Source organism: Bos indicus, chromosome 26 (genome assembly GCF_029378745.1).
Source record: "Bos indicus isolate NIAB-ARS_2022 breed Sahiwal x Tharparkar chromosome 26, NIAB-ARS_B.indTharparkar_mat_pri_1.0, whole genome shotgun sequence".
Classification (NCBI taxonomy): domain Eukaryota; kingdom Metazoa; phylum Chordata; class Mammalia; order Artiodactyla; family Bovidae; genus Bos; species Bos indicus.
In genome coordinates this window covers 14,544,851-14,571,560 of record NC_091785.1, presented here as the reverse complement: position 1 = coordinate 14,571,560, position 26,710 = coordinate 14,544,851, and positions in this window count along the sequence as shown.

The following is a 26,710-nucleotide window of genomic DNA, read 5'->3' as shown; positions in this document are numbered from 1 at the left end:
GATCTTCTCCACAGGAGGAGCTGCCCTCTGTTAGATAGCTCCTCCATTCCTCAGCAGCCCTGGGAGCTCAGTGAATGTGTGTTGACTATAAGCTTTGTGAGCTGGCTAGACTGCAGAGTTAGCCAAGACTCAAGTTTCCTAGAAAGTGAGTTTCCATTAAGTGATTTTCATTTTTCTTCTCGTTTCCATTGTCAGAAATTAATTTTGCTTGGGCTAGCAAGAAATAACAGCTGAAAGGTATAATAAAAACACATTCAGAATGTCAGCGGTAAGAGAAGAGCGCACAGATTTCCATTTCCTCAACACAATGGCCTAGGTATATGGAAATATCATGGGTACAAAGAAAGTTTAAAAGTCTAGACAAAATAGAGAAAGCCCTCTTTCAATAGATTAGCTTCCAAGAAAGTAACAGTACTTTACCTCCCTGAGGCCAAGATTGAATCAGGAGACAAGAGCTAAGTGACCATTGCCACCACTGCCTATGCTGGGAGCATCTGTGGATTTTCAACTATCTCATCTAGGGTGAAGAGCCAGAGCCACCCTGAAAAAAGCCACAGCTCAAGTAGGCTGTACCCTGGGGAAAAGGTGACCTAGAAGAAAACCCACCCAGCAGTGGCAGACAACAAAGAAAATGGTCTGTGTTAGCCCTGGCTTGGGTGGAGCTACCAATAACAAAAATAACAATAAAATTTCTATGAGATTTTGTAACCACAAACGTGGCCACACACAGAGGTTTGGGAACACAAAGGGTAGTACCTACAATGCTCACAAAAAGAGCAAGGGGATTTTTATTGCAAAATAATTTTTTCAGCAAATGAGTTCGCAATCAAAAATACATACAGCAAAGGAAACAAGCCACTAAGAATGAAAGTCAGCAGAAGCAACTAATAACAGAGGATGATTCACAACAACTTTAGGTATTAGAATTACTGCATGCAAAACGTCATAAGAATACTCAAGATGTTTTTCCAAAATTTAAAAAACAAATCTGAAAATGAACCTACTATCACTTCTAGAAATTAAAATAGAAAAGTTTTTATTTAAAATTCAATGGGTTAAACCACAGGGAAAAACAATCACAACTAAAAAAATCAAATATATCTGAGGACAGTAAACAGAAAATAACACAAAGAAGACCAAAAAATATGAAACAGAGGGTAAGTAAGCACAAGGATAGTACGAAGATGCCACATATACCTAATTGATACTCTGGAAGGAAGATAACGCTGAGAATTTTCCCAAACTAATATGACTTCAACCCTTTTATTCAGGAATTTCAATAAATTCGAAGCAGGATACATCCTAGACCAAAAAAAAAAAAAAAAAAAGAGCCAGAAAAAAGCAAAGACGAAATTCTCCAAAATAAAAATTAAACTTACAGAAGAATTCTCAGCAACAAAGATAGAAGTCAGTGGACAGTGGAAGAAAATCTTCAAAATGAACTTTCAATCTAAAAGTTTGTACTTAGAGAAACTCTTTCAAGAATGCAAGTAAAATAGTTTTAGGTAAACAAAAAAAATGAGAAAATTTACTGACAGACTCCCACTAAAAGTGCTCCTTAAAGGACAGACCTCAAAAAAGAAAACTACCCCAGAAGAATACCTGAGATGCAAGCAGGGGGATGAAGCACACAGAAAGGGTATAAGTAGCTCTGTGATTCTGACTGTGTAAATCACCATGAATAATATCAACAAGAAACACTCCAGCTTCTAAAAATATAGCAAAGCTCTGCTTTAAAATTTCTCTGAATTACATTCATTCTTTCCTTTCCTTTCAGTTTTATTAAGATATAACTGACATATAGCACTGGATATGTTCAAGATATATAGAATGATGATCTGACATATATATATCATGAAATTATTATCACAATAAGTTTAGTGAACATCCATCATCTCACACAGATACAACATTGAAAAAACAGGGGAGAAAAAGGTGTTTCTTGTGATTAGAACTCTTAGGAAATTATATTCACTCAAGAGAAACACAGCTTTCACAGATATTCTTATTTCTCCCAACTTCTTTCCTCAAGCCTCCTTGCCTTTACTTTCTCCACCTTTGGGTACAGTTAAAAGCTAAATTGGCCAGATCTTACTTAAAGACAGAAGGAGTCATCAGGATATCAAATGCCATAAAAAGTTCAGGCAGAACACCTCTGGTGCCCTAAGTAAGAACACTTTTCATGGATTGTGGTTGGCTGGAAGTGAAACTGGGGTAAAGAGCAAGGGAGAGGTCAGTAATGAGTGAGCTCTGACATGCGGTCAGTTCAGCAGAGGATGAGGGGCGCAGAGACAAAGACAGAGGTCAAAGGGGACCTTGGGTGTCTGCAAAGACCTCAAATAAGCCTCCGTTCTAAGCCCAGAGTAAATGAAACTCATTTAACAGAAATTCAAACTTCAGAAATACATGAATTGCTTCTAAGTCCAAAGAATTAGTATCCTTCTCTTTTAAGATTTATTTCTTCAAGGTTTGTTTCAAGCTCATGTGTATTGAATGCTGACTCCACACCAGTCATTGAGTGCTTCACATACATTATTGTGTAATCTTCAAATAACCCTTATGAGGGGATTACCATTTTTATTCGCACAAGGAAACTAGAACTTGGAACAGTTGAGTAATCTGCCAAAGGTCATGGAGCTAGCAGGGAATCAGTCAGTACTTGAACCCAAGTTAGTCTGACTTCAAAGCTCATGCTCTTCTTTTTTTAATTTTTTTTGGCTCCACCGGGTCTTAGTTGCAGCCGGTGGGATCTACCTGCCTGACCAGGGATCGAACACAGGCACCCTGCATTGACCGCACTGAGTCTTAACCACTGGACCACCAGGAAAGCCCCAAAGCTCATGTTCTTAATCACTGCACTTTTTGGCCTCCCTCAATTCTACTATAGGACCCTATTTACAGGTTTTAATGTGTAGACCACCACATAATAGTGAAGTAATTGTGTGTGTATACACTTCATTTATATTCCTGGTGGCTCAGACAGTACAGAACCTGCCTGCAAGGCAGGAGACCCCAGTTCAATTCCTGGGTTGGGAAGATCTGCTGGAGAAGGGAAAGGCTACCCACTCCAGTATTCTGGCCTGGAGAATTTCATGGACTGTATAGTCCATGGGGTCGCAAAGGGTTGGACACGACTGAGCAACTTTCACATTCACGTTCAAACACTTTCATGCTTTGGGGTAAAGATTGTTTAGAGACACTCAGTTCAGTTCATTCACTCAGTTGTGTCCGACTCTTTGCGACCCCATGAATCGTAGCACGCCAGGCCTCCCTGTCCATCACCAACTCCCAGAGTTCACTCAGACTCACATCCATCGAGTCAGTGATGTCATCCAGCCATCTCATCCTCTGTCCTCCCCTTCTCCTCCTGCCCCCAACCCCTCCCAGCATCAGAGTCTTTTCCAATGAGTCAACTCTTCACATGAGGTGGCCAAAGTACTGGAGTTTCAGCTTTAGCATCACTCCTTCCAAAGAACACCCAGGACCGATCTTTAGAATGGACTGGTTGGATCTCCTTGCAGTCCAAGGGACTCTCAAGAGTCTTCTCCAACACCACAGTTCAAAAGCACCAATTCTTCGGCGCTCAGCCTTCTTCACAGTCCAACTCTCACATCCATACATGACCACAGGAAAAACCATAGCCTTGACTAGATGGACCTTTGTTGGCAAAGTAATGTCTCTGCTTTTGAATATGTAGGCCAATAAGGTAAGGACTAAGAAAACAACTTTTCAAAACATGGTTCAGAAGCACTGATGGAGTCAGGAGAAATGGATTCCACTTACAGTTCTGACATTAGCAACTTCGCTATTTCACTTCTCTAAACATACAAGAGTAATTTGTATCATTTGCCAATTTCCATGATGTAAACACTCCCACCATGGCTGATTTCTAGGAGGCATGCAGTAGCCCATCATTTTCCAGTATTTCCACCACATACATACAATAGACACAAATTACCTCAAAAGTTTCAGTAATGGTAAAACACAGTAAAATAATTAGGGAGTGATTAAGTTTTGAGTGTTTATAACTTTTGTTTTGGGAGTTGGTAATGGACAGGGAAGCCTGGCATACTGCAGTCCGTGGGGTTGCAAAGAGTCAGACACAACTGAACTGAACTTTTGTTTACTTAATATATATTTCCTTAACTATAGTTAAGGAAAGTTTGGGGTTCCCTGGTGGCTCAGAAGTAAAAAAAATCACCTGCCAATGCAGGAGATGCAGGTGACGTGGGTTCAATCCCTGGATTGGGAAGATTCCCTGGAGGAGGGCATAGCAAAGTATTCTTGCCTGGAGAATCCCCATAGACAGAGGAGCCTGGCAGGCTACAGTCCATGGGGTTGCAGACACGACTGAGCAACTTAGCACACACAGCATCTCTAGGACAAGGTTGGGCCTCTTCTAGCCTGCAGTGAGGGGCTTCCCTAAAAGGTGGCCTGAGCAGCTGACCCAGTGGGAGCCAGAGGTCCCTACCAAGTTCATGATGCTCTTGGGTGCATGGGGACAGTGAAAAGGCTGGGGAGGCCTGGAAGACAGCCCTTACTTGACAGTGTTTCCCAGGACTAGCCTAGGGCTTAACTAGGGCTGAGCACTCAACCAAAACTGTCCATGGAACTTCCTCCTGCTCCCCTGAGCCATGTCTCTCTATTGAGCAGTTCACCTCATACTTCCAAACCCTTTCCACATTCCCACTCCTGGACTGAACAATCTGTCTTTAGCTGCAAATGCAGTCATGTATATCCTTCAAATGAGTCTGAATTCCAGTTACAGGAAAAGGCTTCACCAGTCAATTCCATCCTGGAATGAGAGGTGAAACATTGTCTGAAGGCGCTAGAGCATTGCACAGAACACATGCGTGTGAACTCTCCCCTAATCTTAGGCACCGTCTATTTGGATGATGTATTTTGACCCTGCCCATGAAAGGTGGGGCTGCTGCTGCAGTGAGGAAACTGCCTACGGTTAAAGGGAAACAGGAAAGAATGGGAATGCCTCTTTGGAGCACCTCACCCACAGTAACAGCTATCATGAAAATGACCCCAGATTTGCCTCTTCTCATTTGGGAAGAAGAATTTCCATTCTCAAGCTTTTGAAAGGGTATCCTTGGGGCTAGTTTTAGATGTAGGGGATTTCTAGCTTCCAGAAAAACTGAAAAGTTTATGAAGGGGCATGAAGGCCCCAAACTGGAAACCACATCACAGGATTTGGTGACTTGGGAGTTTAACAATGGTGTTATTTGATAGTGGAAAAATTAGGAAGGGTCTGAATGTCCATAAAAGGACTGCTAAAATAAATGAGGTGCCTCATGGATAAAATTCTGTTGCCATTAAACATGACGTTGAAGACTATTAATGATGTGAAAGACAACTGATATACAATTAGGTGAAAATTTGCAAAACATGTGCAATCATAGTCTACCCAAATGTGGACAGTGGTAATCTCTGAATGGTAGAATTATCCATTTTCTTCTTCTTCATGATACTCATTCACTTTTAAAAAATAAATTATTCACTTCTTAAAAGTCAGTGAATATGATTGATTTTGTAAAAAAAAAAAAAAAAAAAAAAGTGCATCCATACATATTAAAAATCTTTAAGCATACCAGAACATAATTCAGGTAAAAAACAAGGAACCAAAGATCCATTTAAAACCAAACCAAGACTAGTCAGCAACGGTTCAAACCATTCTCTACACTATAGAAACTGAAACTTACAGATTCACAGACTCTCCACGAAGCCAATGAAGTACATTGAGCTACAAAGATCTCAATGATGACACAATGAACCGTTAGTTATCATTTCCAGAACTCTTCCTTACTCTGTGCCAGGAATCAGGCTAAGCACTGCATCATCTCATTCAATCTTTCAACAACCCTATGAAGCAGATACGACCAATCATGAGTCCCAGTTTTTGGGTGAGAAAACTGAAACTTGAAGATGTAAAGGGATTTGCCTAAGGACACACAGCTAACAAACAGATGACCCTGACCTCTGTCTCTGCACAGATGCAAATCCTTTCATTTGATTTTTTTCAGGTGCCACACCCTATGAATGTTGCCAACAATGTCTCTTTGGCCGTATTAGGCCAGGGTCCTCACATAACTATCAAAACCAAGATCTTTTTTTTCTATTTTAATTATCAGAAGATAAAAAATGTTAAAAGCACAAAGAATCTTGTGTACTTTCTTCAAACAGTTACTGGAGGAAAAAAGCTAGCCCAGGTCCATAGTTCTGTGCAACAGAACCAATGCCAACAAGCTTCAAAAGAAAAGATTGAGTTTCACCAACCAGCTGGTTACCTGTAGACAAGCCAGTCAGCTAACTGACTTAACAGGATTTGTTTTAGTTTGTTATAACTGATTGCTCAACTTAAGTTCCCCTCTTCTACTCTATTCTTGTCCCCGCCCTCCCAATCAAGGAGGAGGAAAATCAAGGTGGGTATATAACCCATATACTCTGCACAACAGGGCAGGGAATTTAGGCTAACAACCTGTATTTCTCTACATTTGAAACAACCTTTTAATGTTGGCTTTGTTTTTTGTGAGTTTTTCGCCCCCTGAACTGATGATACTGTGTCGCACTGAATTAAGTGAAGTCTGTTTGAATATTTTGAAAGACACAGCAACATAGAAATACACTGGCCTTTATAATTGACTCACCTTATTGTACAGTAGAAACCAACACAACACTGGAAAGCAGTTATCCTCCAATTAAAAAAAAAAAAAAAATAATGGCAACAAAAAAAAAAAAAAGAAAGAAATACACTGGCCTGTCTAAACCTGGGGTTTCCAAACTCCCCTCCCCAACACCTGGACAGAAGTACTGCAATCCTGACCTCTAGATCTGAAGGTATTAACCAGCAAGACTCACACCCGCTATAGTTGAGACAACTCCTGAAACCACCCCAGCACAGACTGCCTGAGCAACATGGCAGGGAGGTCTATTTAGAAACAGCGTAAACAAGCCAAAGGTATGAGGAAACTGGTGCCTTCCCCAGGCAGGCCTCCTCACACTAATCGTGGAAGGGTGTGTTTCAGAAGTCCAGCTTAAAGGAGTGAGAAAATCCGAGGCTTCTTTCCATAATTCTCATTCGCTGCTAAAGCCGTGGGGCCAGGATGTGTGTTTAAAGCCTCCTTAATTCAAAGACCTGTTATCTTTACTTGACCTTATTTCCTGTCATTGGCGAGAATCAAGCTGCTCCCATTCCCCCTAATAGCCATATAGTATAACTCTTGCTGGGAACAACTGCTGTGTGTACCTTCCTTTGTGGCAGGCCGCAATCTTGGGAAGTAATATGTCTGTTTTGAAAAGAGTCATTTACAGCCTGCTGTTTGACCTAAGGGATCCAGGAGCCCACCCTCTTCTGGCCTCACACACTGTATTTCCTTCCTGAGTTTTTCGCAGGTTTAATGCAGCACAGGTGGTGATGTGTTTCCAAACCAGGTGTCAGAAGCTAAAGCCATTCGCTAAAATTATTTGGCTCGGATTTTCCTTTTTGGTTCGGAATTTAACACTGCGAACTGCAGGGTCTTGGTGATGGCTCAACTTGATTTTTTAAATACATTTTTGACTGTCCTTTATGCAGTTTTTCCTCCCTGCAGTTTAACAATTCCCAGAGATGCTATAAAATCCTCAGAGTTTCCTTATGGACACTTCTCAGTGTAGTGGCCATGCGGCACACACAGACTGACAGCTCCCCCACTGACTGGATGAGGGCTGGGGATGCAAATACCTGATCAGGTCACAGAAGGGCTGACCACAGAGAAGGAACACCTGGGCAGGTGTGTGGCTAGAGCAGGTCACCCTTCCTGTCATTGTCCAGTGGTCCTCCTGTACCAGGGAGCATCCAGAGTTCAAGGGGGCCAAGCCAGGGACTGCACAGGTTTCTATAGGCCTGCTCATAATAGAAGTTAGAAAAATAGTCACATTTCTGGAGCATGCACCTGTTCCATCGTTGCACTTGATAAACAATGTTTTGCTTTATCCTCACAATAAATTTCTGTGTAAGTGTTATTGTTAGTTCCTGTTAAAAGATAAGGAAATAGACTCAGACTCAGGTTAATTTATCCAGTCATACAGCCAATGAGTGGTAGAGATGGGTTTAAACACAGTTGATTCCAACCTCACAGTCTTTAACCACTGACTATGTCATACCAGGAGAAGGACATGGCAGCCCACACCAGTATTCATGCCTGGAGAATCCCACGGTCAGAGGAGCCTGGCAGGCTACAGTCCATGGGGTCGCACAGAGTCGGACACGACTGAGCGACTTAGCACATGCCGTACCGTCCTGGGGTGTTTTATGTCTGTGCACCCAAGTATTCAATACAGGATATCTGAACATGGTAAAGATGGAAAGTTGTTGCTGCTGGTCATTGACAAGACACCACGAATGACTCAGCCCAATTTCGTCAGAGGTCCTATCAGTTTGAAAGTGAAAGTGTTAGTCGTTCAGTCTTGTCCAACTCTTTGTGATCCCATAGACTATAGCTCGCTAGGCTCCTCTGTCCATGGGATTCTCCAGACAAGAATACTGGAGTGGGTAGCCATTCCTTTCTCCAGGGTATCTTCCCGACCCAGGGATCGAACCCAGGTCTCCCGCATCGCAGGCAGGTTCTTTACCATATGAGCCACCAGTAGAATACTAAACCCTATTCCATCGAGACAATCCTACTCTAGACAAGTTCCTGGTGGCTGATAATGACTTTTTGGTGGAAAATACTGGAATGGGTTCTACAGCCGGTTCTCTCATTTCATCACCTTGGTGAAGTCATGTAGCTTCTCCAAGGGGTACAGCTAGTGTGACTATCTGTTTGAGTTGCCTAGAACAGTACTGTCTACATCTATGGCTCCACTGTAACTATGAATGGGGTCCCCTGTTACTCTCTATAAAGTATTCCAGTCTGGATCATAAGTTATACGGTCACTTCAGTGTTCCTCTCATAGGGATATTTCCTTTGAGTAGCAGCACCTTGATGTTTGAGGAATTCAAACTGTGGGTTAAATTCTTTTCACCTGCCTTCATTAATCAAGGTTGAAGACTCGCATGCCAAGCAGTAGATAGCCTTGGAGGTTCTGCCCTAGTTGTTTTCCAGGAACTTGGGGTCAGCCTGGCTAGTTTGAGCTAAGCCGGTTAGGACTGGATGCGCCCACAGACCCCTCCCCCCAACTGGGTATGCATGAGAGTCCAACCCACCTTTCAACATCAAAGAACGGAAAACTCCATCCTCAGAAGGCGTCGAGGCCTGCAGCCTAGTTATGTCTGCTAAGAAGGCCAATTACCGCATCTTTTCTCCACACTCCCCGTGTTTTAGACCACCCTGCTTCTTTATTCTTTACCTTACAGATATTCCAGCCCTTTGCCTTCAGGGAGCAGTATCTGAGATTTGGTCTCCCGCCTTCTTGCTTGGCTGCCTTGCAAATAACTGCTCTTCCTGCTGCAAATACCAGCATTTTGGCCTGGCTTGCAGCATAAGGGGTAGTACAATCCTCCTGCCCTAAGTGAGTTCCATAACCCAAGCTGGCCAATTAGCGGTCTGCATCCCCTGGCCATGGCAATGGTCAATGCTGAGCAAGTGGCCCATACCCGGCCAATGAGGGTGGGCATGAAGGATTTCCATAGAAACTAACAAGGGGGCGTGGTCTCTTTCCAGGGAGATTGTTGGGTTCCTAGACTATCAGCTGAGAGGCGTTGGCAGCCTCATCATGACGAACACCTGCCACAAAAGGAAACCGTGCAGACTATAGAAGAGCTAAGAAGCCCATATCCTGATGATATGGGCTTAAACCCCTGCCCTGAAGCCAGATCCATGTGAGGACTTTCTATCTAGTTAAATGCAACAATGATTTTCCTGTTACGCATAAGCTAGCTTGACTTGGGTTCTGTCCCTTGCAACTGAAGATGGGCTCCCTGAGGAGAGGTTGGATTAGAGCGTTTCCGCTCTGGCATGTCATGTTCGCCCACATGCACACGCGTGCACGCACACACACACACACACAATAAATAAGGGTGCATAGAGCTCCAAGCCCACTGAGAAAACCGAGGCATTACTCATCCGGGCCTTTCCAGATTTGGTATTCACTTAATATTTTAAGTATTAATATAGTTAATATTTTAAGTATTAATATACTTAATATTTTAAGTATTACCAGTTTGGTAATACTTAGATGAACATCTAACCTTAGCTAACCCAGTGGTTTTCTGACTTCTCCATGGAGACCTGAGTTCTAAGGACATGTCAGTGACCATCCTAGGGGATGGAGGGGAATAAGATAGAAAAAGGATAAAGAGTGAGATGGGGCCAGGCTCAACAGCCACCGTCTGTTTCATTCAGCTCAGCTCCACTATTACCTTTCATATATCAGGAATTGGCTTGAGAGCTCATGTAGCGGAGAAAAAGAATTCAACACTCTCTTGGTCCAAACCCATCATTTTGAATGATGAAGACTCTAGAATCCAGACCTAGTACACTCCTCACCAACTCTTCCTCCCCGCCCCCCGCCCCGACACCCCTATCACCACCACATGGTCACACGGAGTTGATATAATAGAGACGACTTGAACTCTGTCTGGTTCTCTGACGTCTCAGTGGCCTCTTTAGTATAATACAGAACCTTTTATTTCACACTACTATGTAAACCAAATAGAGTTATAGCATAAGCAACATATATTTATATATTACATAAGTATAATAGAAATAAAGTATCAGGCTAGTTTGCTTGCTTAGTGTCTGTATCCCTGGATAGACCCTAAGCCCCATGTAAGAGGGAACTAGGTGGATGGAAACCTAGCACCTTAAATACAGCAGGAGTTCCAGAAAATTTTGTAGAAAAAGAAAAGAAAAACTACCAGTTTACAGATGCTAAACACCATAGGGACGAAATCATCAAAATCCAGGTTGCAGAGAGTTCTGCAGGACAAGTATCAGTTTCTTCAACAAATAAATCTCAAGGGGAAAAATGGAGAAGAAATCTACAGATGAAGAGAGCTCTGAGGAATATATGAAACAGATGTGATGTGCAGATCTGATTCAACTAGCCAAATGTTAAATTTATGGGATAATCAGGAAAATTTCACAGACCATGTGAATGTTGGTTAATATTATTTCTTTTATTAGGTGCAACATTGATACTGAGGTTGTGTTTGGCCAAGAGTCCCTATCTTTTAGAACTATACATGGAAATATCTACAGTGAAGATGATACAATGGCTGGAATTTTGTGCAAATAATCTGAGGGTAGGGGTGGAGGTTGGGGTAGAGATAAAGGAAGACTGGCCTCAAGTTGGTTATTGCAAAAACTGGGAAAAGCCTATGTGAGGGGTGGGGGTGGGTTCTTGGTACTATGTTGCTATTTTTGGGTATATCTGATGTTTTCTACAATAAAAATTTAGAAGAAAAGATGAGAGGGAAAGAAAGAAAAGAAAAGAAGGAAGATCCAAGTCTTTTCAGTCAATTTTGGATTCAAATCTTGGCTCTTCCACTTACCAGCATGAGACTTAAGATACTGCTTGTCATCAGTTTCCTTAACTGTGATGCAATGAAAAGTAGTGCCTGTCTCCTAGCATGGGTTGTAAGAATCAGGTGAAACCATATATGTAAAGTGTGTCTAATAAATTGAATATAATAAACAGTAACAGCTACTAAGACCAAATACAAAGCATGCTGCCCTTGTTATTCAGGTATAATTGGTGTTTATAAAACCAATTATAAAAATGGCACTTTGGGAATTCCCTGGTGGTCCAGTGCTCAGGATTCCGCAGTCTCACTGCTGAGAGCTGGGGTTCTCAAGCCACATGCTGTTGCCACAAAACTAATTAATAAAAATTACAGTTTAAAAACAGTAATAACTGAAGTTACAGAATATTTACTTACTATGTATTTGTGGCTCAGCTGGTAAAGAATCTGTTTGCAATGAGGGAGACCTGGGTTTGAGCCCTGGGTTGGAAAGATCCCTGTAGAAGGGAAATCTTCCACTTCAGTATTCTGGCCTGGAGAATTCCATGGACTCTCCATGGGGTCACAAAGAGTTGGACACGACTGAGTGACTTTCACTTTCTTTCTTTCACTTTTTAGATGTTTTACATGTAAAAATTCATTTAATCCTCACTTAAAGTGAATCCTCTTTAAACAAGATTAAAAGGTTTGCAGTGAATAGTGACATAATAGTGACGAAAATGGATGGAAATTTGTTTAAAAAATGAAACTAAGCAAAATTAAGTTTATTTTATCTTATGTTAAACCACATATGAAAAATAATAATAAATGCACTCTAATACTTAGAACAAACAACAGATGGATATTCTTAGGGTTTCTCTTGGTGAAGTTTTTCTGATATTACACGATAGCACAACAGTATTATTCTTCTCATTTTATTTTTAGCATGATCATAAAAACAGTAATTCTCACCAAAACATTAGAGGACTTCACCCATTTTATGAAGGCTTTCTTGATATTCCATATTCAGGTGATTCTCTTTGGACGCATCCTGTTGGTTTTCTCTTCTTCCGTTAAGTGGACTAGCTCTGCCAGACCCTCATTTATTAACAGCTTTGTCTGAAACCATAGGAATCCTCCAACATCACCCATCAGAATGCTTCCTGAAATCCTGCATCTTTTTAAGATATTTTGTAAATGCTGTTAGCTTGGATATATGCTGACATTAGGTAGGGTGAAGGTATTCAAAGGGGCATTGATTTATTAGGGAATTCTTCTCTGTGCTACCTGCCAATTGTTAAGACTGGAATACTGGATCTCAGATGATCCTGTGTAAAGTAAAAGCTTCCTGTAAGTCATATTTAACCTCAGACTCCCGAAAAGCATTATTAGAATTGACATTTGGGTATTTTAGCCTAAAAATGGTTTGGGGCCTAATTATGGATAATTGCCCCAAATCTCCATTTCTCTTTAATTTTATCAATGTAGATTAAACTACCTCCTCTTAAATCCATTCAGATGGACAAAGTTAGGAAGCACAGCAAGGTTCACCAAAAGCAAGATTAAAAAGTTAAAGATGAGGGGATTCCCTGGTGGTTCGGTGGTAAAGAATCCCCCTGCCGATGCAGAAGCCTCAGGTTCGATCTCTGATCCGGGAAGATCCCACATACCTCAGAGCAACTAAGCTCACGCACCACAACTACTTAGCCTGTGCTCTAGAGCCTGGGAGCCACAATCACTGAGCCTGTGCACCACATCTCCTGAAGCCCTCACACCCTGTATATGCTCCTCAACAAGGGAAGCCACCGCAGTGAGAAGCCTGTGAACTGCAACAAGAGAAAAGTCTGCACAGCAATGAAGACCCGGCACATTCAAAAATAAACACATAAAATTATTAAAAGAAAAAAATTTTAAGGTAATGATGAACCTTGACCTTTGCATGACTCAGTGTTAAACAGAATTCAAACTCCTGCTGCTTAACCAGAGAATGCCTTTCAATTCAATTCATGCAGATAAATATTTCAGCTCTAATATACAAAGTAAAATGGGAAATGACACCACAGGGAGTGAAGTATTGCTATATTTCACCCTTGCCACCAAAAGTAAACACAATCTTCATTGATCATTTCAATGTCACAATGTAAAAAATCTCAGTGATCAGAGGAAAGCACATAAATATAACATGAGAGATTTTACTTCCTGAACCATATAAAACCTTGCAAAGATACACCATTTACAGCCAACTGAATTTATATTCATAAGTGTGACAATCTACCTCTACCAATGTTGACCAAGCTGGCCGAGTACGTGGGAATCACATTTGGAGCATGTCAAAAATAGATTTTCGGGCTCTTTTCACAGACATTCTAATCAGTAGTTCTAGGAATAGAGCCCAGGAATTGATATATTTTAACAAATATCTCAGGAATCCTTAAATTCACATAAGATCAAAAAAGACAGACTTAATCAAGTTGGGACATTAAGAGTGAGGATGGTTAAACAATAAACACAGTGCCTCCAGCTGGTCTTGGAAATCAACATGGAAAGTAAGTCGAAACAGGCTTTGGCAGCAGGTAGATTCAGTTGGATCTTGGCTTTGCATCCTCCTAGTGCTAAGCCCAGGGACAGGAGAGCCTGGTGGACTGCCGTCCATGGGGTCGCACAGAGTCGGACACGACTAAAGCGACTCAGCAGCAGCAGCAGCAGTGCTAAGCCAGAGAAGGCAATGGCACCCCACTCCAGTACTCTTGCCTGGAAAATCCCATGGGCGGAGGAGCCTGGTAGGCTGCAGTCCATGGGGTCGCACAGAGTCAGACACGACTGACGCGACTTAGCAGCAGCAGCAGCAGTGCTAAGCCCTTGAAGAGGTAACTAATATTTTGTTAGCTTCTTTTTCCTTGTGTGTGAAATGGGTATAACAACAACCCAGAAGAGAATGAAATAAGGCAAGTACATGAGAGAACTCAGCATGCTATTTGAAGTGTGCCATAACCATCTTTTTTTTTTTTGGTATTGGGGTATAGTTGCTTTACAATGCTGAGTTAGTTTCTGCTGTACAATGAAGTGAATCAGCTATATGTATATATGTATATCCCGGCCCTCATGAGCCTCCCTCCCACCTCCCCTCATCTGACCATCCAGGTCATCAGAGTACCATACTGAGTTCCCTGTGCTACACAGGAGCTTCCCACTAGCTATCTGTTTTACACATAGCAGAAGGCAATGGCACCCACTCCAGTACTCTTGCCTGGAAAATCCCAAGGATGGAGGAGCCTGGAAGGCTGCAGTCCATGGGGTCACACAGAGTCAGACACGACTGAAGCGACTGAGCAGCAGTGCACATACATCAGTCCCAGTCTCCCAGTTCATTCCACACATACCCTCTGTGTCCACACATCCATTTCCTACCTCTGTGTCTCTATTACTGCCCTGAAAATGGGTTCATCTGTACCATTGTTCTAGATTCCACAAACATGCACTAATATATGGTATTTGTTTTTCTCTTTCTGACTTTCTTCACTCTGTGTGACACTCTCTAGGTCAATCCACATCTCTACAAATGACCTGATTTCTATTAAATCACTTCACCTTGTGTTTTGCTGGGAAATGGGCCCCATGATGATGAATACAGGCCAAATACAAGCTATGAGTGCTATTCTTTATATCAGCCAGACCCACGCTGCCATTAGCCTTCTCTGCCAGGCCCCAAACTGCTGTTTCCCATCACTCCCCACCCCACAGTCACAGAGACGTCTTCAGATAAAATTAGACAAAACCAAGCTGTATTGTGTCGATGCTGCCACCTGTCGACAGGTATGAAGAATTGGTTCTCTCTTAGTTCCCTCAAGGGGCTCATACTCACGCTGCACTTTCCCTTTTTTTCTCTCATTGTTTCTCCTTCTATCAATAGCCACTGGCATTGTCTCTCACATGAAGCTTCTCTTTTCTTTCCCTTCATTTGTTCAGAAACCTCTGAAAACACTTCCTCTTACCTGCCCCCAACACTCTCCATCTGTGTTCAATTTGGGTGCCAAAAACCAACCTCAAAAGGAGCTGATGAGCATAAGGGGAGCTGTAGGGGCAATTCTATCTGGAGCACAGAACAGAAAAGCCATCTGTTCAAAAGTGAAATTGGAATAAAAAGCATTGCTATCAACCTAGGAAGTCCTTGAAGGTGCCCAGAAGTTCTCTTCGGAATCAATCCAGAAACGTGTGCCTCTTTCTTAACCTTTAAGAAAAACTCTCAAATACCAGCACTCATGATTGGTCAAAAGCAATTTCTCTTTTAATCTTTCTATTGCTGCTCCTGAAGGAAAGAAACCCTGGTCCAGGTCACCGGGGTGGCCCTTGTGAGAGGTAGTGCTGGAATCATCGAGGTCCACATATGCGAAGGTAGCAATCTTTCTCCTACTCCAAACTGCCTCTTGGCGTCCCAATCTGGTGTTGCTTTCCAGAGTGGAGAGGACCCTGCAGTTACTGGCCTACTGCTCATACCCAAGCTAGATTTCTCCTCTCTTTTGTCTTCGTCCTTTCCTCTCTAATTCGTTGTTTTTCCCACTACTCAACTTTGTTATTTAGTCGCTAAGTTGTGTCTGACTCTTTGCGACCCCATGGACTGCAGCATGCCAGGCTTCCCTGTCCTTCACTATCTTCTGAAGTTTGTTCAAATTCTTGTCCATTGACTCAGTGATGCCATCCAACCATCTTATCCTCTGTTCTCCCCCTTTTCCTCCTGCCTTTAATCTTTCCCAGCATAAGTGAGTTGGCCCTTCACATCCGGTGACAAAGAATTGGAGCTTCAGCATCAGCCCTTGTAATGAATACTCAGGACTGATTCCCTTTGGGATTGACTGATTTGATCTCTTTGCAGTCCATGGGACTCTCAAGAGTCTTCTCCAGAACCACAGCTCAAAATTCTTCAGCGCTTTCTTTATGGTCCAATTCTCACATCCATACATGACTACTAGAAAGACCATAGCTTTGACTAGATGGACCTTTGTTGGCAAAGTGATGTCTCTGCTGTTTAAAACGCTGTCTAGGTTTGTCATAGCTTTTCTTCCAAGGAGCAAGCATCTTTTAATTGCATGGCTTCAGTCACCATCCACAGTGATTTTGAAACCCAAGAAAATAAAGTCTGTCACTATTTCCATTTTTTCCCCAACTTAGCACCATCAGATCTGGATTCAAATTCTGGCAGTACCACTTACTAGACGTGTGACATGGAGGACACTGTCCTTCTGGGCCTCAGTGTTCCTATCTTCAAAACGGGAGTAGTGGCAATACCAAAGTTACAAGGTCACTCTGAGGGCAATGCATTCATAAGTTCAGAAGACAGCAGACTGTGTGTCACATAAACAGCGGGGCTGATGCGGAGCAAGCACTAGTCAACGGTCAGCTCTTGCTTTCAGCTCCTCTTTCACCTGCGCTAGCACGGGCTTGCCCGCAAACCAGGGGGATACTCCTTGGTGCCTCAGGTACCAGACTCACTCTCACTAGTGCCAGAGAATGCACTGAAGTAGCAGCAGAGAAGGGATGGAAAAGGCTTTGTGGGGTTAAGGAGCCTGCAGGACTTTTCCTGAGGGAGATTCACTCTTTCTCTTGCTTACTCTCCAAGCCTCAATAGCTCCTTCACGTCAGAAACTAGCAGAAGCATTTTAACCTTTGAATACATGTTTATTTTTCACCTAATGTAAAGGAATAACAGACTGGTCCCAAATTGGGAAAGGAGTATGTCAAGGCTATATGTTGTCACCCTGCTTATTTAACTTATGTGCAGAGTACAGCATGAGAAATGCTGGACTGGATGAAGCACAAGCTGGAATCAAGATTGCCGGGAGAAATATCAATAACCTCAGATATGCAGATGACACCACACTTATGGCAGAAAGTGAAGAAATATACATCCTCTTGATGAAAGTGGAAGAGGAGAGTGAAAAAGTTGGCTTAAAATTCAACATTCAGAAAACTAAGATCATGGCATCTGGTCCCATCACTTCATGGCAAATAGATGGGGAAACAATGGAGACAGTGAGAGACTTTTTGGGCTCCAAAATCACTGCAGATGGTGACTGCAGCCATGAAATTAAAAGACGCTTGCTCCTTGGAAGAAGTTATGACCAACCTAGACAGCATATTAAAAAGCAGAGACATTACTTTGCCAACAAAGGTCGTCTAGTCAAAGCTTTGGTTTTACCAGTAGTCATGTATGGATGTGAGAGTTGGACTATAAAGAAAGCTGAGCTCTGAAAAATTGATGCTTTTGAACTGTGGTGTTGAAGAAGACTCTTGAAAGTGTCTTTGACTGCAAGGAGATCCAACCAGTCCATCCTAAAGGAGATCAGTCCTGAATATTCATCGGAAGGACTGATGCTGAAGCTGAAGCTCCAATCCTTTGTCCACCTGATGCGAAGAACTGACTCATTTGAAAAGACCTGAGGCTGGGAAAGACTGAAGTCAGGAGGAGAAGGGGACAACAGAGGATGAGATGGTTGGATGGCATCACTGACTCAGTGGACATGAGTTAAAGTAGCTCCAGGAGTTGGTGATGGACAGGGAAGCCTCGTGTGCTGCAGTCCGTGGAGTCACAAAGAGTCGGACAAGACTGAGTGACTGAACTGAACTGAATGTAAAAGGTACATTTTTAAATGTCCTTCTCCTGATTATCAGTGAGACATGGTTATTGAGGATTACTTGGAAAAACACAGAAAATTTCAAAGAAAATCAAATCCCCCCCCCACCCAATCCCCTCCAGCCAGAGATAACCACTAATAACGTCAGCCATCTTTTCCTTGTCCATACATCTCGATGTTTGTTAAACATAGAATCCTACCATTGTTGAATGTTTTTGTCATATTTTTATGTTCTGTTTTCATCACTTATACAGTGAACATCTTTCAGGATTAGATATTCATCAAAAATGACTGCCATAATGTCATGAAAATATACAATTGTTTACACATTTTCATAGTTTCCTATTTTACATAATTTAGACTACCCTGAAAAATACATAGTTATCAATCTTTTGTCCTCAATTCTGAATGTATTTATGGGATTAATTTCTGGATGGGAATGCAATGCCCTTCTTAAGACTCTTGGTAGATATTGCAAAATCTCTGCAGAAAGGTTGAACTGCTTTACAATTCCACCAGCAAAGTCAGAGGGACCTAAAAGGTCCACTTTTAGCCTTGGGGTCCTGATGAAATAGCCCCTTTGATATCTGAGTAAGAGTTGTAAGGACTACTCTACCAGCATTCAAGAGGGCGCCATCTTGCTTCCCGCTGCGTACTTTCTTCAAGAGAACCTCAAGTGTATTAAAGAGACATCATGCTTCAAACAACTCCTATGGCCTGAAATCACTCTTAATTTCTCCACCGTCCTTCTAGCAAGACCCCAAAGGCGTCTGAAGTACAATTGGCTTGCATGCCTCACGTGCAACCCACCACAACCACTTTCATGTGTGACTTCCTAACTCTAATTGCAAGTAGTAACTTTCTGTCCACTTGCTTCCCACGTGTCTCTCTCACTATAAGGTAAGCTCCATGAGGGGCCATCTGGCTTCTCCATCCCTGTAAGCCCAGCCCCTGCCTTTGTCCAGCACAGAGCAAGTGCTCAGTAAATATTACTGAATGAATGACTCATCTTTGTCCTTCCCATGCCATACCTCTCAAGTTTACAATAGATGGTTTGAGGTCCATAAAATGGATGTGAATTTTTAATATTAATATACAAATATAGCCAGTTTTTATATCACCAAGAAGCATGGAGTTTCTTGACTGGCAGTCTATTTTGTCAGCAAAATCCACCGTCATCCACAAGCTGCTCAGTTTAGAAAGTCACTTCAAGTAAGTTCATTTGTATCCTTTCCTTTGAGAGTCCACATGTAAGGGAGGTCATACAATATTTCTTCTCTGTGTGACATACTTCACTCAGTGTAACACTCTCTAGCTTCATCCATGTTGCTGCTAATGGCATTATTTCCTTCTTTGTAATGACTAATATTCCACTATATATATGTAGTACACAGAAAGAGACTCACAGACTTAGAAAACAAACTTATGGTTGCCAGGGGGGAGGGATAGTTAGGGAGTTTGGGATAGTCATGTACACACTGCTATATTCAAAATGGATAACCAGTAAGGACCTACTGTTATAGCACAGGAAACTCTGCTCAATGTTACGTGGCAACTTGGATGGGAGAGGGCTTGGGGGAGAATGGATACATGTATACACATGGCTGAGTCCCTTTGCTGTTCATCTGAAACTGTCACAACTTTGTTAATCAGCTATACCGCAATACAAAATAAAAAGTGGGAAAAAAAAAGGAAAGTCCCTGAAGGTGGTACCACCAGCACCAGGCAAGAGCTTGACTGCTGCTCCACTGGACCCTATCACTGGGTTGGAGTTCAGTGCTCGTTTAGAGCTCTCCTATCATCCTAGGGGCACCTAGAGATCTAGACAGGTACTTTAGCCTTTCCAATTTGGACTGGCTGAGCTCTTCCCAACTCCATGAAGCTGGTGCAAACTATTGAGAGAATGTACTGTCACTCAAAGTCTGAAATGCCCAGACTTTATAGTGTCTTTATAGTGTACAGAGAGTGTAGGAACTGAACTCCTTTGTTTGAATCCCAGCCCTCTCACTTACTCGTTGTATGACTCTGGATAAGTTACCTAACCTTTCTGTGCCTCAGTTTCCGCATCTGTAAAAGAGAAATACTAATGGCTGCTGCTGCTGCTAAGTTGCGTCAGTCGTGTCCGACTCTGTGCGACCCCATAGACGGCAGCCCACCAGGCTCCCCCGTCCCCGGGATTCTCCAGGCAAGAACACTGGAGTGGGTTGCCATTTCCTTCTCCAATGCGTGAAAGTGAAAAGCGAAAGTGAAGTCACTCAGTTGTGTCCGACTCCTAGCAACCCCGTGGACTGCAGCCCACCAGGCCCCTCCATCCATGGGATTTTCCAGGCAAGAGTACTGGAGTGGGGTGCCATCGCCTTCTCTGATACTCATGGTATCCTCCTCATATTGTTTTCAGGAGAATTAATGAGCATAAAGCACCCAGAATTGTGCCTTGCACACAGTAAGGACCAGGGGATATTAGCATCTCTACTGCTGCTGTCCCATGGCCACCAGCTGTTCCTGATGACATCACCTCCAACTCTTCCTTCCCCAGCTTGACTCTCGGCCCCTACCCATTCTTCCTTCTCACCTCTCAGATTTCTGTCCTTCAACCCTAAATCTATTAAGTACCAGCTACCTGCCAGGCACTATGCTAAGGGCTAAGGACACAAGTTTGCCCTCCTCTTGGAATTGAGTCCAGCACGCAGACAACAAACAAGGCAGTCACGACTCAGCACAATAAGAGCTAGGATGGGGTAGGTGCACTGTTGTGGGGCCACCTGATCCAGTCTTGGTGAAACAGAAAGTCTTTCCTGAAAAGACAGAAAAGAGACCATTTAGGGCTCATGGGAGACACAAGGTGAAACAGAGAACTACAGGAAGAGGGAAGAGCCTGCATAAAGGCCTGGAGACAAGCAAGAAGAGAGCAGGGCAGCGAAAAAAGCCTGTATGACAGGAACAAATGGGGGAGGTAGGAAGGGGCCAAGGAGCACAGAGAGGTGATGATATTGAACCCAGAAAATATGCTAAAGCCTTTGACTGTGTGGATCACAATAAACTGTGGAAAATTCTTAAAGAGATGGGAATACCAGATCACCTTACTTCTTTCCTGAGAAACCTGTATGCAGGTCAAGAAGCAACAGTTAGAACCAGACACAGAACAACGGACTGGTTCAAAATTGGGAAAAAAGTACATCAAAGTTGTATATTGTCACCCTGCTTATTTAACTTATATGCAGAGTATATTATGCAAAATGCTGGGCTGGATGAAGCTCAAGCTGGAATCAAGATTGTGGGAGAAATATCAATAACCTCAGATATGCAGATGACACAATCCTAATGGCAGAAAGTGAAGAGGAACTAAAGAGCCTCTTGTGAAAGAAGAGAATGAAAGAGAATGAAAGTGAAAGAAGAGAGTGAAAGAGCTGGCTTAAAACTCAACATTCAAAAAACTAAGATCATGGCATCCTGTCCCATCACTTCATGGCAAATAGATGGGGAAAAAATGGAAACAGTGACAGACTTTATTTTCTTGGGCTCCAAAATCACTGCAGATGGTGACTGCAGCCGTAAACTAAAAGACACTTGCTCCTTAGAAGAAAAACTATGACAAACCTAGACAGTATTATTAAAAAACTGAGACATCACTTTGCCAACAAAGGTACATATAGTCCAAGCTATGGTTTTTCCAGTAGTTATATATGGATGTGAGAGTTGGACCATAAAGAAGGCTGAGTGCTGAAGAACTGATGATTTTGAGCTTTTGTGCTAGAGAAGACTCTTGAGAGACCTTGAACAGCATGGAGATCCAACCAGTGAATCCTAAAGAAACCAACCCTGAATATTGACTGGTGATGAAGCTGAAGCTCCAATACTTTGTCCACCTGATGCAAAGAGGCAACTCATTGGAAAAGACCCTGATGCTGGAAAAACTGAAGGTAGGAGGAAAAGGGAATGACAGAGGATGAGATGGCTGGATGGCATCGCTGATTCAATGGACATGAGTTTGAGCAAGCTCTGGGAGATAGTGAAGGACAGGGAAGCCTGGCATGCTGCAGTCCATGGGGTCACAAAGAGTCAAATAAGACTGAGCGATTGAAAAACAACAAAGGCCAGGTCATCTTAAGGAGCTTGATGGCAACAGGGAACATCTGAAGGGTTTTGAGCAGGGTGGTGATGTGATCATATTTCCATTTGAAAACATCACCCTGGCTGCTGAGTGCAAACCGGGTTGTATGAAGTTAAAATGGAGCTGTGGAGACCGATGAAGTACACCAGATCCAGGTTGGATGGTGCCTGATCCAGAGTGTCAGCGGGACTTGGGGATAGAAAGGGACGGACGGACTTGTGAGAGATTGAGGAGGAGCAGTGGGCCGGATGTGGTGATGGACTGGCTGGTGCTGGAGCGGGGGGAGAGGAGGCGTGGTAGTCACCCTCCCTTCCCCAGGCCCTGACCACTCGCACCGCGTCTTCGAGCACCTCCGCTCCTAATGCACACTCTCACTTGGCAGCCAAATTCTGCTTCTCCAAGTCCCATCTTAAACTGGTCCCCTCCAGTGCCCACAAAATTACTGGGATTCCAAATTGTTGGCTTGGTCGTCTCTGCTCACCTGGGAACATTGTGGCTCCCATCTCCACTCCTCACTCACACAGCTGACCTGCCCACTCTCCTGCTCCTTGGACATGTCTTCCAGATTTTTCCTGTCCTTCAGGTCTCAGCTTCAACATCACCTCCTCAGAGAGGGCTCCCCCAAGCACCCCGTTATTCTCCTCACAACACTGATGATAAGCACACATTTGCTGTTTGTTGTCCATCCACTCTCCCCTCACACACACACCTCGAATGTCAGTCGAGGAAGAGAACCCTGACACCTGTCTTTCATCACTGCCCAGACATCTGGCACTCTGTCTGGCACACGCTGGTGCCCAATATTTGTGGAATGAGTAACAAGTGAAGGAAACACACTTTGCTCCTAACCATCAGTCAAGGCAATTCCCTTCCTGACCCAGACCTTGCATGCCTCTCAAGCTCCATCTCCAACCTCACCCCTGCACACACACACACACCGCCATGCACTTCCCTGTGTGCATGCTCATGCATACCACACACATGTGCACACATACACATTTCGGGCTCAACGATGTCAACCTGGTTGCAATTCCCCAAACACCAAACTTTAGACACATGGTTTCCCCCTGTAGCCCTCTATCTGCCCAGTCAACTCCTGTTGATCCTTCAAAGCCCAGCTCAGACATTACTGCTTTCAGGAAGCCTTTCTTCACCATTTCCTCTCTGCTCCTTCTGCACTGTCTTTATTGCACCTGCATGACACCACCGCACTGCATTTGAATTCTCTGCACACCTCCCCTGCTGGACTTGATTGAAGATAAGTGCTCCCTTTCAACTCTGGAACCCCAGACCTCTCAGGCTTTCTGAAAGAACAATGCATTGATACACTGTTTCCCTCGTCTCTCTTTTCCCTCCTGAAAGACCTGCCTCAGTCTCCCAAGGCCTTGGCACAAAGTAGCTCTTCTGCTTTTAGACTTGGCGCTAACTGTCGACTTGGCCAGCCTTACCCTTGCCCTTCAGCAGCCAAGGGCCAGCAGCCAATCACAGTTGCTCCTCCCCTCCTCCCCAGCATTTTCATATATAAGTAAAAGTAAGTACAGAAATGGACATTCCAAACCAGGCACCGCTAGTGACGGCTTCCTCTGGGGGTGAGCAGAGGGAACCTGGGCTCTAGGAGCAAAGGAGGCTTCTTTTCACTAAATGCTCTTCGGTGAGTTCTTTACTGTGGGAATGTATGTGTTTTTCAGCTACAATGTAATAATAAAGTACTTCTTAATCAGCACTTGCATCAAGAACAGGAGGCCTTAAGAAGGAAAAGTCACCACAGGTCAGACCCTCAGAGAACGTGTGAGGGGACGGGGCCGCCTAGACGGTAGGAGGTGCCGGGGCCCTTTTTAGCACCACCTGCTTCACCAGCCTCTCTCCCTTCTGCACCCTTCATCACTGGATGGAGAAGCAGAGACATCACTGCGCCTGACGCCAGCAAGGAAAGGAAAAGCTTTGACAATAGCCTGTACCTGTTAACCAGCCCTGCTATCAGGAGGTAGATCTCCTCCATCATCCCTGAGAACCTCCTCACACGTCCTCCTCTCAGGCTAACTCTCTCCCAGTAAGCAAACACACAAACTGTTCTGATTTTTATTGCTGTAGATTCACTTTGCCTATTCTAGGACTTAATAGAGATGAACATATACAGCGTATGACTTCTTTCAGTTAGCGTACTCTTTGGGGGCATATCCACGTTGTTGGGTGCGCTAAGAGTTTATTCCTTTTTTATCACTGAGCATGATTCTGTCGTATGAAAACTTGTTTTGGTCCATTCGGAACATTTGGGTTATTTCCTATTGGGGGCTCTTATGAATAAAGTTACTAAGAATTTTTTAACATGCTTTTCCTTTTATGTATTTTTTTTCATTGAGGGATAATTGCTTTATAATATTGCATTGATTTCTGCCATACACCAATGTGAATCAGCCATAGGTATACATAGGTCCCCTCCCTCTTGAACCTCCCTCCTAAGAATATTTTTTTAAAAAAGAAAGAAAGGGGAATTGGACCATCACTGATTCTATCTGCCCCAAGGGGGACAGGTATCATCCTAAGCAGCAGGAGAGAAATCTCCCACACACGTAACTCGTGCATCTCGAGGCCTGGTTGTTCTGGAGGCTGGGTCCCTGGGCTCTGTCCCTTAAGAGGGCAGCATGCTTTCCAAGGCCCTCCGGGGCTGCAGATGTATAAACAGCTGCCCCCATGCAATGCAACAACTCATCATAAATATGAGCACTCGGTACAAATGTGAGTGGAGAAGAGATTAAGGATCTTTATTCCGACAACAGCTTCAGTTGGCAAGTGTCTCTGAGACCTGTCACCTCCTCCCCATCACCCCCTCTGCATACTAAGGACCCAGAGCCAGGCAGGCCCAGCTCCCGGCCACCTGAGGGGCCTGGAACACACACTCTTTTCCTCCGCATCGAGTCTAGTGACCACCTGGTGACCTGCACCACCTCTTCTCCCAGGAAAAAGTGACTTTTCTGTCCACAGTGTTAGAAAAAGGAGGCCCCCTCATGGGCTAGAAAACAGTTGCCGTATTTCCTCCCTCTCCTTCATGAACCTAGCTTTTGAAAGTCCTGCATTGAACCCACCTTGGATACTTCTATCTCTTCATAATTATGCATAAGGCAACGGTTTCTGTAACCGTAACTCGACACTTGGCAGAGCAGTTTGGCTCCCTAAATAACCGCCAGTATGGGTATAAAACCTCGCGCAACAATGCCGGCCCCGTGGCTATTAGGGTGATTTACTCTGGACCACATCAAGTTCAGCGGCCGGGAAAGAGGGCAGAGCCTGAAATGGTCTTTCACGCTCATGTCGTAAATTCAGATCCTGGCTTCAAAGGTGGTGCCAAAGTGTGGTAACCCAAAGTCGAGGGGCCCGGGTTTTGTTTTCTGGGGCAAAGGGACACCATCAATGATGGGAGAGTTCTGTGGAGTGACCCAGGCGTGGGTTCCCGGCCACCTCTCCCCTCGCCGAGTTCCTTTGGCTTCAAGGAGGGAGCATAAAAGGTGTCAGTGGCCCCCATGCTCGGTAAATCACTGGGTGTGAACCCAGCGGGCTGGGTGATGGCCTTCAGGGGCCCCTTATCCTGGAGGCTAAGCCCAGCAGGCCCTGTACTCAGTGACCTCACAGATGGGTCACCAGGAGTGTGAGACCTGTCAGCCTGCTCAGTCCCCAGAAAGGACCTTTCACGGGATTAGGAAGAGGTGGCGGAAGAAGCGTCCTCAATTCCCCCAAAGACATGGCCTTGGCTGTCTCTCTGGGTAGGAATTTTGCTTCACAGAGCTCTTAGGAAAACACGACATGCTGATCCTGACAACTTAATCATCTCCAGCATTTACTGAGATTAGGCTGATGCCAAGAATAGTGCTACTGGAAGGAAAAAAAAAAAAAGATTGTTTCAGAACCAAAAAGACCAATAGGAAAAAGAAGTGGATAAATTGCATGAGAAGCAAGTATCAGAGTCATTCATCAACAACAGGTCCCACCTATTACAGGAATGCTTTGCCCCAGTATTGACCTTGAGAGGTAAATATGATTAGAACTGCCATTTTACAGGAAACAGCAGTCAAGGAATTCTCCCATAATCTCACCACTAGCTGCATGATGTAGGTGGGGGTAAGCTTTCACATTACTTTGCCACATTTAAAAATACAGCATTAGGGTGGTGCCTTTATGCTTAGTGATCAGGTTATTTTTTAAAATGCATAAAGAACAAGTATTTTATAATGCCATTTGCAGCAATATGGATGCAACTTGAGGTCAGCATACTAAGTGAACCAAGTCAGAAAGACAAACACCATATGATATCACTTATACATGGAATCTAAAATATGACACAAATAAACCTATCTATGAAACAGAAACAAAATCAGGGACATAGAGAATAGACTGGTAGTTGCCAAAGGGAAGGGGGGTGGGAGAAGGCAGGATATGAAAAAGAATGTACAGATATGTATAACGGAGTCACTTTGCTGTACAGCAGTAATTAACACAACACTGTAACACAACTACACAGCAATAAAAAATTAATTTCGTAAAAAAAGA